This window comes from Aythya marila (assembly GCF_965140915.1).
Source record: "Aythya marila genome assembly, chromosome: 5".
Taxonomy (NCBI): domain Eukaryota; kingdom Metazoa; phylum Chordata; class Aves; order Anseriformes; family Anatidae; genus Aythya; species Aythya marila.
The window spans coordinates 20,638,993-20,653,843 of NC_139046.1; the positions used below are offsets into that span (position 1 = coordinate 20,638,993).

General features: G+C 44.8%; 1 protein-coding gene across 4 annotated transcripts in view; it reads left to right on the top strand.

Annotated features, from left to right (window-relative positions):
* OSBPL5 (oxysterol binding protein like 5) overlaps positions 1–14,851 on the top strand; it is a 132,507-nt gene that overhangs the window by 21,014 nt on the left and 96,642 nt on the right. The gene's annotated exons all lie outside the window — the stretch shown is intronic.

Genomic DNA, 14,851 nt, shown 5'->3' on the forward strand with positions numbered 1-14,851 from the left:
TCCCGGTATGGGGTTAGGATGCTCTCCCCTCTCTGCCTGCTGCGATGCTGTGTGCAGGGAGTGGGAGAGCCCCTGCAGAGCAGTTACGCCTGAAGCTCCATACCCCTTTATAGTGGCTTGAGCTGCAGCTCTGGCTGTCGTGTCTTTGTTTTCAGTGACTGGGTTGGGATAGTGGGTGCTCTGCCTTCATCTTATCTGTGCAATCCAACATGTATGGATACCGTGCAGAAATTGTGTGTGGTGTCAGCAGCAGGGAGCTCTGACTTCCCCTGTCTCAAGGTCCCAGCTCTGGTGACTTTCTAAATCTTACTTAATTCAATGGGCTGCAAGGCGTGACCAATATGTGCATTATGGGAATGGGCTCAGAAAGGAAAAGAAAAACCAACTCCCTGCTTTTACACGCATGCTTGCCCAACTGGAATGATAGCACGTACGTGAGTGTAGCACATACTTTAGGTGTCATCTGATTTTGAGGTTGCGGGCTGTGCATCTGCAGTGGGAGGGGATTCAGGGTGTCTCCAGAAGCATCGTGGTTCAGATAAAGACTGTGCTTTGCAGATAGTCTCTGCTTCTTGAGTGATCTCCGCTGCCTGTGCTTTTTTTTCATGCTGTGGAGCAGCCCCAGAGTATGCAAACTGGATTGCCTTCAGCTGAAACTAAACTATGGTCCAACTGCTTATGAAAATCAGAAGAGATAGTCCAGAGTGAAACCTGTCCTGGAACTTGATTCCCCAATCTGGATTCATCTGCAATCTCAGTAATTACGGTTCACAAGTTTGGATCTTTGTGTTTACGAAAGAGATTGGCCCATCAGCAGCCTTGGAGAAATCAGCCTGGTGTTAAAGTCATTGCCCTGCGTGCTGTGTGGGAGCCTGGAGGAGACAGGCTGTCTGAGGGCCTTTCACAAGTGGGGTGTAAGATTTCTAGGGCTGAAGTGCTGCGGGCTGTCACTTCGCTTCCAAGTTTGGCCCCAGCAGAGCGGGACACTGTTGTTATGGGATCACTGAGGTCACTGCTGACCCGCAAACATCAGAGCTTAGTTTTGTTCTTGCGGGTCTTCTGTGCTCCAGGACAAACTGGAAGGCTTTTTACTTTCCCCAAACTGGAGTTCGATATTTGTGTTCTCTTGCTAAACTTATGGCAGATAGTGCTCCAATGCTTTCTCAGTGTAGTTATTACCCACGAAGATCATAGAGGAAATGTAGAATACTGAAAATTGTCTTGGCAGCAAAGTACACAAAGAGCAGACTTTCATTTATAAACTTAATCTCTAAATAAGCTTTTTCCTTTTAGACTTGGAATCTTTCCTGTTTTGATTCATTTCAGGTATGAAGGGGTGGGTAGATAAAAGTTTGTTTTGCTAGTTCTTGTTCTGTCTCACCTGTCTTCAACTCCCCTGAGTTAGCTCAATGTGCACAAGTTTCTTCTGTGGAAGGAAATGTGTGTATTTAACCACCTCCACTCCTGGTTCTTGTTTTTTGTTTTGTATGAATGTAAATGCTGGTTTCCCCTTACCAGGAGGCAGGGTGTGAGCGCTCTGCAGCTCTCCAAGGGAGTGGCAGAGAGAAGTGGCTGCGTGGTTGTTAGAGGCTGGCTGTCCAGCACTGAAGGACGCGCAGGAGTGGCTTTTTCTGAGCAAGTTGGCAATGTTGGCAATTTTCTTCTCAGAAATGTCATGTGAGCCCCCATTTCAAATGCCAACATCCCTTTCCAGTAAGTCAAAGGAAACCCAGCAGCTCTTGTTTCCAGGATGAGGCACGTAAACGGAAGAGTATTTCTGGGAAGATATTCAATAAAAGCTTCATGTCCGAGGATAACTTTAGGGGAAGAAAAGAGGATTTTTCTCCTGCACCCCTACCACTATGCTAATACAGTCTGTAGAAGATTGGCTGTGTTGTGTGTAAAGCTTGAAGTCAACTGCGAGTCACATTAGCTTGGTCAAATTCAACTCAGACTGAGCTATTCTGGTTATTTTCTTATGCACCTTAACTCAGTGTCAGAGGCCATGGCAGTGCAATTAGGCCCTCATCTTCTGACCCGTGTAAAAGCCCAGTTTGTTGCAGTCCATGTCCCTAAGAATTCCCATTTTGGAGCCCAGTCCTGGTGTCCCTCCTCCAGCAGTGGTGCACTTGGAAAGTCCTGCATTACTCAGCTTGAAGGCCAGGAATCTGCACCCATGTTCCTTTCTGTAGGAGAGAAAAAAAAATCCCTACTGCCCCAAAAGGGAAAATGGTAACCAGTGTTAGCCTTGGGTGTGGGTGGAAGAGGCTGGGCAGCTGCTGTGCAGTTGCCGTGCTCCCCTGTCAGTACTCGTGCCTTAGCATTACAGCGTGTTTTCGGCTTGGCCTTGGATGGGGAGTTGTTTGCCATGTGAACCATTTGCTCATACCTTTCTAAGCCAGGAAGCTTTAAACATCTAACCATGCCAGAGCTTGCGTCAGCTCTGTGCAACACCCCTAAAACCTTTAACGGCCTCTGAAAGAGGGCAGGAGTTCAGCAGCATCTCGTCTGCTTCCAGAGCTTTCTTTTGCAGGGACACCCTCTGCAGGAGCTTCTCTCCGTCCCCTGGGAGGTTACTGCCCTGTCTGCTGTGAGGATGCACTGTCAGGCCTTCAGACCTCCACGAGCACCCCATATATCACCAGACCTGCAGGATAAGGGTTGCAGAGGTGTTGGTGGGACTGTTCCAGCTGACCTCAGTTCCCAAATCCCCTGCTCATAAAGTTCTTACTGGTGTAAAATGTCGTGTGGATCAGAAGCAGCTCTCAGCCTTCAGCTGAAAAGGTTATGTTTTACTAACAGCTTGAGCTTTCCATGTTTTCCTAATGTTGGGCAAACCTGATGTAAATGTCACTAGGACAACCAGGAGCACTGACTGATAACCTCACAACATCATGCAGCAGAAGCTGCAAGAGCATTAAAATTAACTGAAGCTCCTGAGGGGTGGTGGCGGAGCCCCTCTTCAGCACTCAGTGTGCCGTGCAAATGGTATTGCAATTGGTTGCCATGAGGAAACGCTGCAATCCTTTTTTTTCTTTAATCTGCAGGGTTTTGTTGATTTTTTTTTTTTTTTTTATATAGTTTATTATTTTGGCAATTGGCAAGTAGAAAGTTGCTCCTGCTGGGCTGGAACAGGCTGGTGTAGTCTTAAGTTGTTGGTTGTCGACTCATCCTTGCACAACTCCCAGGAAAATGTACTGCAGGCTCTGCTCCATCTGGCTGCGTGCCCTGTCCTCTGCGAGGCACAAACTGAATTAAGAAACAATCTTCATCTTCTGCTGTCTGGCTTTTGCTGCTCAGTCAAATGCTGTCAGAAACCAGTTTAAACACGGACCCCAAAGTTGATTATGCCAAGTAAAAATGGGCTCTAGGAAGTGATATCTTTGTAGCTGGAGATGGTGTTGGTCTTTCCCACCTTCAGTGCCCACTTCTGGATGTGAGCATGGTCTGTGTCCCAGGCAGACTTGCTCAGTAACAAATATTTCCATGTATTTGGGTGCCTGAATTGGCAGCAGGACTCCTGGAGATCACTTATGAGAATTAAAATCTGGAAAATATGTTTGACTTGGCAGTATACCTATAAAAGAAACTCCTAGGTGTATGTGGGATGGGGTCTCTTAGCTTCGAGCTCACCATCCTTTGTTCGCTATCTCTGGGACTTAATGGAAAGCAAATCTCCTTTTCCTCGATCTGCATTATAAAAGGAAGCTCCTTTGTTATGTGTCTGCAGTTCTGTTTGTGTTTTTTTTTTTTTTTTTTCTGGACCTCTCCATACACGATATCTCCACACTGTAACTGCTGCGGAACAAAGGCTCCTCTCCCCTTTTGTGTTTCTGACAGCCCCAGCATTAAGCTTCCCCAGGGTGAGACAAGTGGTGCTGAGCAGACGCTGAGCTGCGACCCACCCGGGCACCGGCAGCAGAGCATCTCTGCAGCTTTGGGGCTGAGCTAACTCAAGATAGATCCAAAATATAGCTACAGCTGGGCAAACTTCTGGCTGAACATCACTCTTCCTCACACCCCTCTGTCATATCTGCAGCAGCTCTGTTAAATGAGGCATGCTTTGAGGAGCAGAAATGTTAAAATGCATTTAATGGTGACTTAGCTTCTTTATTTCTTCCCCCCCTCTGTTCATCTCAGAAATAGGCAGTGAGTGGTTGGATCCTGGTGTTGCTATGGTGAGTTTTAAAATACACCTTTGATCATAGTTGATAGGTGCCAGCCAGCATATTAATTCCAAGCTGTCCATATGGTTTCAGACCAAAATACTTGTGATTTTTTTTTTTTTTTTTTTGCAACTCTTCACTTTATTGAAGCTTAGCCTGCTAGCTCACAGCCTACCGTGTCTTATTGTGCAGCTCTGTAAGAAGTCTGATCAGGTTTGATACTCCCTTTTCTCAGCAGAGCAGCGGCTGGCAGAATTAAATCTGAATTTCTTCGCATTTCTAAGAGTAGCAGTCAGGTCACTGTATTTTTCTCAGAGCTGGCGTTGGCAATTTTTTTAAGAGTAAGGCTACAAAGTACCTCAGGAGGCAAGAAAGGAGAAAAAGCTCTGTGAGGAGAAATGCGAGGTACTGCAAGTGTGGGCTTAGTGATTTAAATTTTGTGCCCTCATCTCTTGTTTTTTAGCCTTCCTGTTGCAATGTTCACTTACACTGAAGCGTGCGTATTTGCAGGAGTGATTTTACTGAAATCAGGAGCCCTTTTATGTGAACAAGTGTTTGCTGATGTGAATAAATCACATAGTTGAGCCCTGGCATTTGTCTTGATCTATTCTGTAGTGGTAGGGAAGAGTTGTTGTGCTCAGTATTGACTCCTCCAGCCAATTCAGCTGCAGAATTAATTGGGAGGAACCCTGTTTGATTTTCCTTTGGTAGCAGCTGTGAGAAAAGGCCCTAATGATAGACATCGCGCCGCATGCAGATCAGTGTCACGCCAAGGTGTACCCTTGATGTTCAAGTGCAAGGAGAGAAAATGAAGGCTTTGGAGGGGTGATGGGAGAACTGGAAAGCGTTCCTCATTAGAGCCTGGCTGCAGAAGGGGAGCAAAGCCTGGGTTCCCTTGCACTGCACAGAGGCTGAGCACAGTGACCGCTCAGTTAATTAACCAAAGTGGCAGCATAACTGTTGTGATTTCCCTCTCCTCTGTTTGTTTTGAGAGAATTAAAAAATAAAAATCCCCCCCTCATTCTCCTTGTGTACTTCTACGTGCTGTTCTCACCACGTTATTTTTTTCTGCCAGGATGTTCTCCATGTTGAATAGCCTGAAAATTACCACTGCAGAGTACGGGTGCCGCAGTGCTTTGCCGTGAGGGGTCTGGTTCGCTGTGCTTAATGTCCTTTGGGCTACTGCAAAAGGCAGGGTGTCTGCACCCTGAGAGCCTGAAACCCAGCTGGGACTGGAGTCTGTGAAACAGCATTGCCAGGTTAGCAAGCACTGCCTGCATGGTACTGAGCTGGTAACTGCTCAGGAAAAGTGAGGAGGCAGGTGAGTGAGGTTGTTTGGCTTAAGATCAGCCTCTTTAGGTGCAGCATTTTAGTGAAGAAGTAGTTTTTGCTTGATACTTCCACTGATGCCATCATTAACAAACACAGAAAGGCCCCTTTGGGCTCATGGGCTTCAGGGTCGTGTCTCGAGGGTTTTGCTGAGGGCTGTGGCTTCAGTTCTTCTCCTGTAGCTCTAGTTTCAATGGGAACTTGGTGAAATGAGACCTGGGGAGCACTCCCCTAAAAATCAGTAGCAGAACTCCTACTACAGGAGAAGGCGACAAGATCAGATAGTTTGGGCCTAGCAAGCACAGTTAAATCTACAAAATGATCCAGCCTGAAGTACCTGAAGCGGCAGCTCGTCCCGTCTGTCTTCATGTTGACCAAAGAGGAGCCCAGAGCCCTGAGGCCTGACTGTACCACGCAGGTCTCCTCACTGAAACGGAAGCAGAGGCCCTGATGGAGTCAGCGGGGCTTGGGCATCACCCAGTTTCATGCGAATATCTCAGAAGTAATTAAAGCATTTCATAGATTGCCCGTACTGCTTGGAAGCAATGCAGGAATGACTCGGTTCATGCCTAAGTGTGGGAGCAAGTGCTCAAATTTGGAAATGCTTTGTCAGAAATCAGCATTTTCCCCTCTGCTTGGGGGAAGCCTGGCCCCATTTCAGCGCTGCTGCCTCACAGCAAGGTTTGCTTGGTGGCGCGTTTATGGCCTTCAACCTCACTTGTCCTGCAGTGGTTAAATGCCTCCTACTTGCAAAAATATTTTGCTGTCTTGTGAGGTTTTATACAAATACAACTGAAAAGTCAAGTGACAGGGAACAGGGTGCTCAGTCACTTTCTGTAATTTATGCTCTGGTTTATCCACTGAGGCAGCCCACGTACCCGAGAGAACAGCCTGAATCTGTGTGAGCGGAGATCCGATAGCGCTCTGCCGTGGCTTATCGGGTCAGAGGGCTTAACCAGCTATTAGAAAATGATATTAGGAAATACAACGTACAAAGAGACTCTGTTCAGAGTTTTGAGTCTTTTGTCAGCTCTAATAGAATATTCAAGAGGAAGTTTGCAATTTCACTCTAATCCTTCTGGTTTTATTTTTTCATTTTTGTGCTTGCTTTTCTGCCAAGCAATTGCCCACTGCAGCTATTTGCTGGGGCTTGCTTATCTAGGCTTCTGTCATTATCCGGGTTGAGTATTATTATTTATTTGTATGGTAATACCCAGTGCTTCTGATCTGGGATCAAAGCCCCATTGTGCTAGATATTACACAGACCTAGTTTATTTAAAACCACAAGTATTCACTGTCTCAGGAATGTACAGTTTTACCTTAAAAAGACAAGAAGGGATGGAAAAAGGTAACAGGAAAACGGTCCCATGTAATTTAATGAACAATGGTCAGGGCACTCCAGCTGTCTGGGCTTGAAATGACAGAAGGTTGTGCCTGCAAAACAAAAAATGACATTGGCTAGAAAATGGTAATTTCCCCGGTAAAGGGCATTCATCAAACTGTTTTTCTGGTTGCCTTAGGAAAATACTTTTTCAGTTCAGAATGGGCTTTGCTACTGTTTGCAGGACCACAGCCATCTCACCCACCGGTGTGGGTACAAGAGGCTTCTTCAGACAGAAATTAGGAAATCCCAGATGAGAAGTTTGCGTGATGCACTTTGGTAAATTGTATCCTCTGGATTTGGACCTGGCCTGAGCGTCTCCTAGTGGCTTGCAAGAGACTGCATCACCGACTTTAAAGGCATGAAGTGGTTTTAAGTTTTTGGATGAATCTGAGTGTTCAGCATGCGCTGAGCTGGCCGGTAGCATCGTCCCAGGCTGGGAGTTGGCTGGTTGGGGTGCAGCCCTGCTGAGAGGGACCACATTAAATAGGAGCAGATGTGAACGTGGCAGGCTATGTGCTGGGCTGTGCTGTGAGCATCCCCGGCGGATGGAAAGAGGTTAATATTTTGTTCTACCCCTTTCCCCAGCCACTTCAAGGGGGTTATGGAAAAGCTGGAGGGGCCCAAGCCTACTGACTGCGTGCAGTGGGCAGGAAAAGTGGGGAGTTGGAGACGCTTCTCGAGTACCACGGTGAAAGGAGAATGTGTCCTAGCAAGCATCAAGTCTGGGAATTTCCCCTCCTGTGGGACTGGAGGCTTTAAACGGTATCTTCCTCACCTTAAATGCCTTCTCAGCGAGCCTGCCTGTGCTGGTGGGATTTGTCCGTCCAAGCCTGGTGGTGTCCTTGGAAAAGTTCAGCTTGTGCATAATCAACCTCAATAGGAGGGTGCCTAAAGCTTGTGGGGTCAGGTTTGTTTTGTTTGCTGTCTTGTTTTAGGATTTTTTCCTCTTCTTTTGGAACAACAGTGTGTTTTTCTTGCCAGCAAGGAGGCAAACCTCTCTTCCACCTTGGAACTGCACAGCCCGCACTTTTGTTTTTCTGCTGGCTCCCACACTTGGCTTTTTGTTGTTGCTGCTGGTGAGCTTAATTGCAGAGATGTGCCAGGCTTAGCAGACAGATCCAAATTTAGGTCCCTCCGCCTTTGAGCAGAACAGAAGGTCTACAGAAGGCATTTTTTAGGGTAGCTATTCAGAATAGCTAATAACAGAGGCTTTTTGGCTTCACTTTAGTCAGCACAGCATCCCTGGACCCAGCCATGCCAGGCAGTTGGCTTTTCTTTGCACCTCTGTGACTTGCCATGGTGATGGCCCAAGGTGGCAGTGGTCCCAGGGAGAATCCAGGAGCAGAAGCCTGTGACCGGGGCTGATGTGTGACGAGTTGTTTTTACTTCTCAAGGCTCTGGATTGTCTCACCGTATCCAGACTTGTTTCCTTGCTTAATTCCATATTTGTTTCCATGCCTTTTGAAATGATTTCTTTTTTTTTTTTTTTTTTTTCTTCCCATGTGAGAAGTCCTGGTCCAGTGAGTTTTATTCCAACCTGGCAGAGAAAGATGTGTCCTGAGCAGAAGCTGGCATAAAAGTGTGTGGTGGAGATCATTTCCCTAATGCAGACTAGACTAGGATATTCCTTTGCAGGGGCTGTAGCCAGCAGGGTTGTGTTGTGTAGCCATTAGGGTGCTGTGAATTGCAGAGTACTTGAAGATAGGAGCTGGGGCACGTGAAGAATTGGAGAGCTGTTACTGGCTTGTTTGGGTAGAGTTGAGAAGCAGGAGGAAAGGGGCTGAAGAGGAACAGGCTGATGAGAAACTTCATGTGGCCCATAACCAACTGTGCGCCTGCTTCTGCAAGACAGTTATCTTTTGTGTGTGTTGTAGAGCAGCTTTATTTTGAAACTGGGTGAGTGTTACGTGCTTATTACTTGAAGTCATTTGTCTTCAGGTTTAACATCCGAGCTGCAGGTGAAGTCACGGCTCTCCACATCTTGTACTGGAAGCTCACTTTAAAGGGCACTCTGTAACATGCAGTTGCTTAACTTCACCTTGTGTTTTTTGGCACTACAGTGGTGGGAAACCTACTCCGTGAGTCTGCCCGTAAGTGGGTCTGGTTACTGTACTTCTCCTTTGATTTTTGAGTAGCTAATATTTGAGCTAGCCAAAGCTGAGCAAATGTATTGCATTATCATTTATTGTTTTATTTCATACTCAAGCCTCCTTCACTTTTATCATTAAAGATGTGAGCCTGACAGCCTGCCAGGCTGCATAGGTGCCGTGCAGGTGAGTAGCACCCTGTGCCAAAGCTGCATCCGCCTTCCTCTCCTTCCCAAATACCCCTCTGGCTCTGGAAACACTTGGCTTCCATAGCTGCTCCTGGGCAACTTGTGCATACTACCTCTTCTGAAGTCCCCTAGAGTTCATTTTCAGTGGGGGAAAAGAGACCCAAATGTTCTAGTACCTGAAAATCCATGTGCCAATACTTTACCTGTTTTTTTTTTGTTTTGTTTTGTTTTTTTTTTTTTGCAAGCATAAGTTTGGCCAGAAAATAACAAAATAGGCTTTGAATGTTGCCTCACAGGCTGAGGGTCTGTGGGAGGAAGATGGTAGTAGCTACCTGAATGATTGCCATCCAGTGTTACATGTAAGCCTTGGGTGGAATTAAACTGCTCTGAAATGAGCTATTTGCCACGGGAACTATATGGCAATGGGCCCAGGGTTCTGAAGAACGCTTTGTCAGGATTTGAGCCTGGACCATTACTTCTTGTGCCTTTTGCTTCTTGTTCTTGCATCATAAAGTTCCTGCCTATGGCCCTAACATCACCAAGTGCAACGTGGGAAACAGCTGAGGATGCTTTTAGGACTGTGAGGCATTTCAGTGCGGTGATAAATGATAGAAACATCTCCTGACCTGCCCACAGTTAAGAATCTTGCCTTTGTGTTTGGTGCTAGTTACTCTGTGTCACTTCTTCCCTTGTTGAAATGCTCACTGTTCAGCACACAGTGGTGAAAAGGAGCTGGGAATGTGGCTGGTTTGTCTCTATCAGCCAACTGCTAGGCTTAAAGGGGAATTTGGGGTAGGTTGGATAAGGGAATGAAGGCCCAGAGTCTTCCCCCTGAACTTCAGGCACTTTAATGAGCTGTGAAGGGTGTGGGGCTGTTGCTGGTCTCCAGGCATCTCTCAAAGGCAATTCTGAGCAGAGGTACCTGGAATGAGGTCACAAATTAGGACCTGAGTGCATCATCTTCAGACCATTAGCTCCAGCCTAATCAGCAGGGACCAGAGAGACATCTCATTTAGGGGTCAAATGCCCACTTTTCTTGTGTTTGTATCCTCAGGCTGTTAAAATTAAAACTATTCTGTAACACCTCAGCCATTCATTAAGCAAACAATCCAGTCCTGATTTTAATTTCTGTGGCTGAATTTAATTGTGCACAAGCCCTGGTGCATGGGAAGCTTATAGACACATCTGTGATTGCCTCTCAGCAGGCTCGCTGGTACTTAGGCTGCAATACTGTTAGTACTAGTGGGGACACACTAATGCCTTCCTGCTTAAACCTGTCGAGGAATCTATTAATGGGGTGGCCTACTTCCAAATTGCAAAGAGGAGCAAAAGCTCATCAGACAGTGTAAATGGTGATAATTTCAGCAAATGCTTTCTGTATAAGGAGATTGATGTTTTAAGTGTCTCAGCAAATTGGTAATAATGATCAGCAATTCTCTACCATTCTTCACAAAGGAACAGATCTGTGATGAAAGAAGCAATTAAGTGCAGCCACCTTCTGGACTGAGCTAATGCAGACTTTTCCCATTGTCCTGATAGTTAACTGCTAGACCTACAAGTCATGTTTAATGAGCTTTCTGCTTCCAGACCAGCAAGGAGCCTGCAGTGAAGCTGGAGAAATGCGAACAGCATTTATAGCAAGCTCCTACTGTGGCTTCAAATATGCTGGACAAAGCTGTGTTTGCCTTGTAGTCAAAATGGGATGAACCAGGAGATGAGCAACAGTTCTGCAGCAGCTGCTGTTCCCGTTGTGCTGTTTGCTCATCTCACAGGTAGTGACTGCAGAACGAACATCAGCTGGATCCCCAGTGCAGCCTACAGAAACATTTCAGCTTCCATGTCGGAGTGCATCTGGCTTTGTACTCATAGATGTGAAGAAGAGATCTGAATTAAGATAAAAGAATTCCAGGCTGTGCGGAAGCTTCAGTATAGGATTCCTTTTGCTTTGCTGCAGGAGATGTTGTTAGCATAGTCTCTGTGTTGCAGTAGTGCCTGGACAGCTTCACCCGCCCAGCTTCAAGACAATAAAACTGAAGGCCCTGGTTGAGTAGGGAAGGCTGGGGAGCAGTTTGTTGCACTCTGTATAACAAAAATCAGTTCCATGATTTGGTCTCCTCCCGAGTCTGTGAGAGTTTCTTGCACCCAGTGTCCTTTCAGAGGATGATACTACTTAGTGAAGAACTGGGATGCTGTTAGCTTCTCCTGATAGCCTCAAGGTCCTGCCTTGGAAAAGACAGCAATTATTATCCCTACTAATACTAGTCATCCTCTCATGGACCCCTGCATTGCCTGCAGCCTAATGAGTCTCAGGCTGTTGAGCCATCCTTAGGCAGAGCAGTACCTTTGATCACTGCTGTCTTTCCATGAGCATATTCCAGCTCTGATTTGTCTTGTCCAAGGTTAGAGGACAAGAACTTCATGTGATGTTTGATGTGTGAATTAGCTGTGGATTTACTGCAGTGGTGTAATGTTGTCTTCTGTACTTTTTTGTAGTAATTCATATTGTTTGTCTTTTGACTGTCGGGCTCTGAGCTGTTGCTATCAAAGCATAATTTTTCCTAAACAGTTACAACTGTATAGCAACTGGGAGTCCTTCAGCAAGGGTACTTCACCAGTTCTTTGTGGGCAGTGCTTATACCAACTCCCTTGACTATCTTTATGTTGTTACCTTATTTTTTTTTTTTTTGCATAGTTGCTTGACCTCTTTTTGGAGTCATTTTGTAGCATATCAAACAGCGCCACTCCCAGCATAGGCTCCTAATGAACTTTACCAATTAACTCTTTCCACTGCTAACAGCTTAGTCCTATCCTGAGAAACAATTTCTGTCTTGAAAAAATTAGTTTTTTGTTTAAGCACTTGAGGGATTTGGCTTTCAAGAGCGTTGGGTGAAGGACTTTGTCACAACACTTTTTGAAGTCTAGATCATATTAGATGGATCACTTCTATCTACACAGCTGCTTGCTTATTTGGGGAAATCCAGGAGGTCTGGAAGGCCTGAGTGGCCCTTACAGCAGCTGTGTTGACTCTGCAACAAGGTTGTATTTATGTGGGTGTCTGTCCTTTTGTAATCTTCACAAAGTTGCCAGGTACGACTGTTAGTCATGCAGACCTGTAGTTCCCCCAGTCCTCACAAAATCTCTTCTAAAAGCTCCATATTTTTAATTTTCTAGTAATCTAGTTATCTCAACTGAGTTTGCTTAAAATTCTCAAGTGAATGGCATCTAGTCCCGACTTTGTTACTGTTTCTTTTTTCCTGTTTGTACCAGAAGCCCTCCTGAGATCATTGAAATTTAAGATAGGTCCTGAAAGACGTGACTGTGGCACCTCCCCAGTTTGTTTCTTTTGCAATTAGATCTATGCAGTTTTTAATAGGTATGTTTATTTGAAACAGCTTTTAGATTAATTCTGTTTTAAAGAATATCAAGATACTAGCTATGTGTTTTCCCCTATTTGTAACATTTAATTTTAAAGTAATTTCACTTCTCTTTTAAAAAGAGGGGAAAAAAGCATCTCATTTACACTTAAGCTTTTTTTGTTGTTGTTGTTGCTGTGGCATAGAGAAGGATCTTAAAATCTGGAAAATTACATTTGTTTCTTTACACTGTGAGGTCAGTTGAAAGTAATTGCTGCTGTAAACAAGAATTACACCCCATCGTTTTCATCTGTCTGGTAAGACAAAGAATCTTTTAATAGAGATATGTAGTACTGGAAATGTTTGTAAAAGTCACTCTGCTCTCAATCTTAGTCACATCTAAAGAAAAATAAGGTGCTGCTGTTTCCTGACTTATGCTTTCAAGTCAGCTCATGTAAGTATGACTTATTTGTCTCCTGTGTTTCCCCAGTGCCATCTGATAAGATACCTATATTTTGGTTATGATGGTGCTGTGAGGACAGCTTATAGCTTTTCACATTGATTTCTCTGTGTCATTATAATATTATCAGCATGTTTCCTTCCCCTGGGGGTATGCAGAATTGTAAGCATTAACGTAAAGCCCTGAATTTCCAGGAGCTGAAGCCATTGAATTTTGCATGGAACTATATTTGTTCCCATCTCATCTGTTTTAACACCGTGTTTTCAAAATGGAACTCAAATCAGATGCTGAGCAGGCAGGTAAATGACACTTCAGCACGCGGGGAGTTTTCTCCTCTCAATTCAGATTTCAAACTGCAGCATTTCAGTTTTTCTGCAAGTCCAAGCACAATAGGAAATACTGAATTGCCAGTTGAGTGAAAAAGCATTCTCTAGGCTTCCTCAGCACCTGAGCTGTTGTAACAATCAGCACTCTTCATTTGTTGTCCAGTTTTTTATGTCTTCCATTGTTACGTTTTTGTCATGAGCTAGAAGCCCATATATTTTTAATGAAAGCCAGTATGGTTCCTGTTTCTGTGTCCCCAAGAGCATAGAGTTGAGGCAATATCCCAAATCCCTTTCAGCTGGAAATGAAGTGGCAAGCCTTCATGACAAAATAAATAGTACATTTCCAACACTATTTGTTGAATGTATGTATTGCCTTATAACCCCAGTCTGAGCTTTTCAGTAGGAATAAAGAAATACAGGATGTTCAGGGTTGGGTGCCTTGGAGCCGACGTGTCCTCATCTGTATGGTAGGTAGTTGTATAAGATCTGTTGCCTTTCTGAAGTGCTGACTCCTGCAATAGCTGCTGGAGTCAGTGAAATCTGCAGCTGCTCCGACTTCTGAAAACCAACCTCGTTTTGTTCAGGTGAGCAGATGTGGAGTTAGGCACGTACAGCTGGGCATCATGTTCTGGAATTACAACTGCATTATCCTTACCCCTCAGTCTGCGTCTTCTGTTGTGTTCACCTGTAGTTTGGTCTCACATCCACTGAAGCCAATGACAAAACTCCTTTTTCTTTTCCCCTGGTATCGTGTGGTTTGACTATTTACTGTTGCATCCTTGAATCTAAGATTGAGCAAGGCAAAGAAGACTCCCACTGATGTTGAAAAGGCCAGATCCTTTTACTTTTCTTCTATCACCTGCGGAACGTTATATAAAAAGGAAGTTGCTGATAACTTTCCTGAAGTCCCCTTTGCTTTCAGAGGTCATTCCATTTTTGTAATCTGGCCAACACCAAGGTAACTTTGGCACTAGCTGGGGGTTATTAGCTTTGTTTTAGTGCAGAAGAGTTACTGGAGTTGATTTTGGTTATATGCTTGCGTTTTTAAGACTTAACAGGAGACACTGGGAAGAAAGGTAGGCATCCTGATTTGGGCATATAAAATGAAAGAAAAGAAAATGTAACTTCAAGTTGCAGTTTTCCTTTCGGTGCAGCCTTAGGCTGAATAAGAGCCTCAAACTGTATTTAAAATCCAGCTGAAATCCATCTTTCCAGACTAGACATGAAGACTGAAAATACTTAGCATTTGGGTTGGCGTAGAAACGCTGACTGAAGGTGAGAAAGTTTCAAGGCTACATGTGCCTAATAATATCCCAGAACTCAGATTACTTCTAGGCCTTTATGTACTGAAGGCTAGTGGTGATGACAATTTTACATCCTGACTTGAGGCAAGCAGTCCTACTCAGCGTGTTCCCGGTATAGGTGCTAAAGTTTAGTCTATATAAGCTGCATTAGTCTATATCCTGCTGACCTGCTCTGTTTTCAGGTACTTCAGTGTTTCACTGAACTGGAATATTTCAGCACGCGCTTGAATATGTTGCTAAACTGCTGCCCTAGT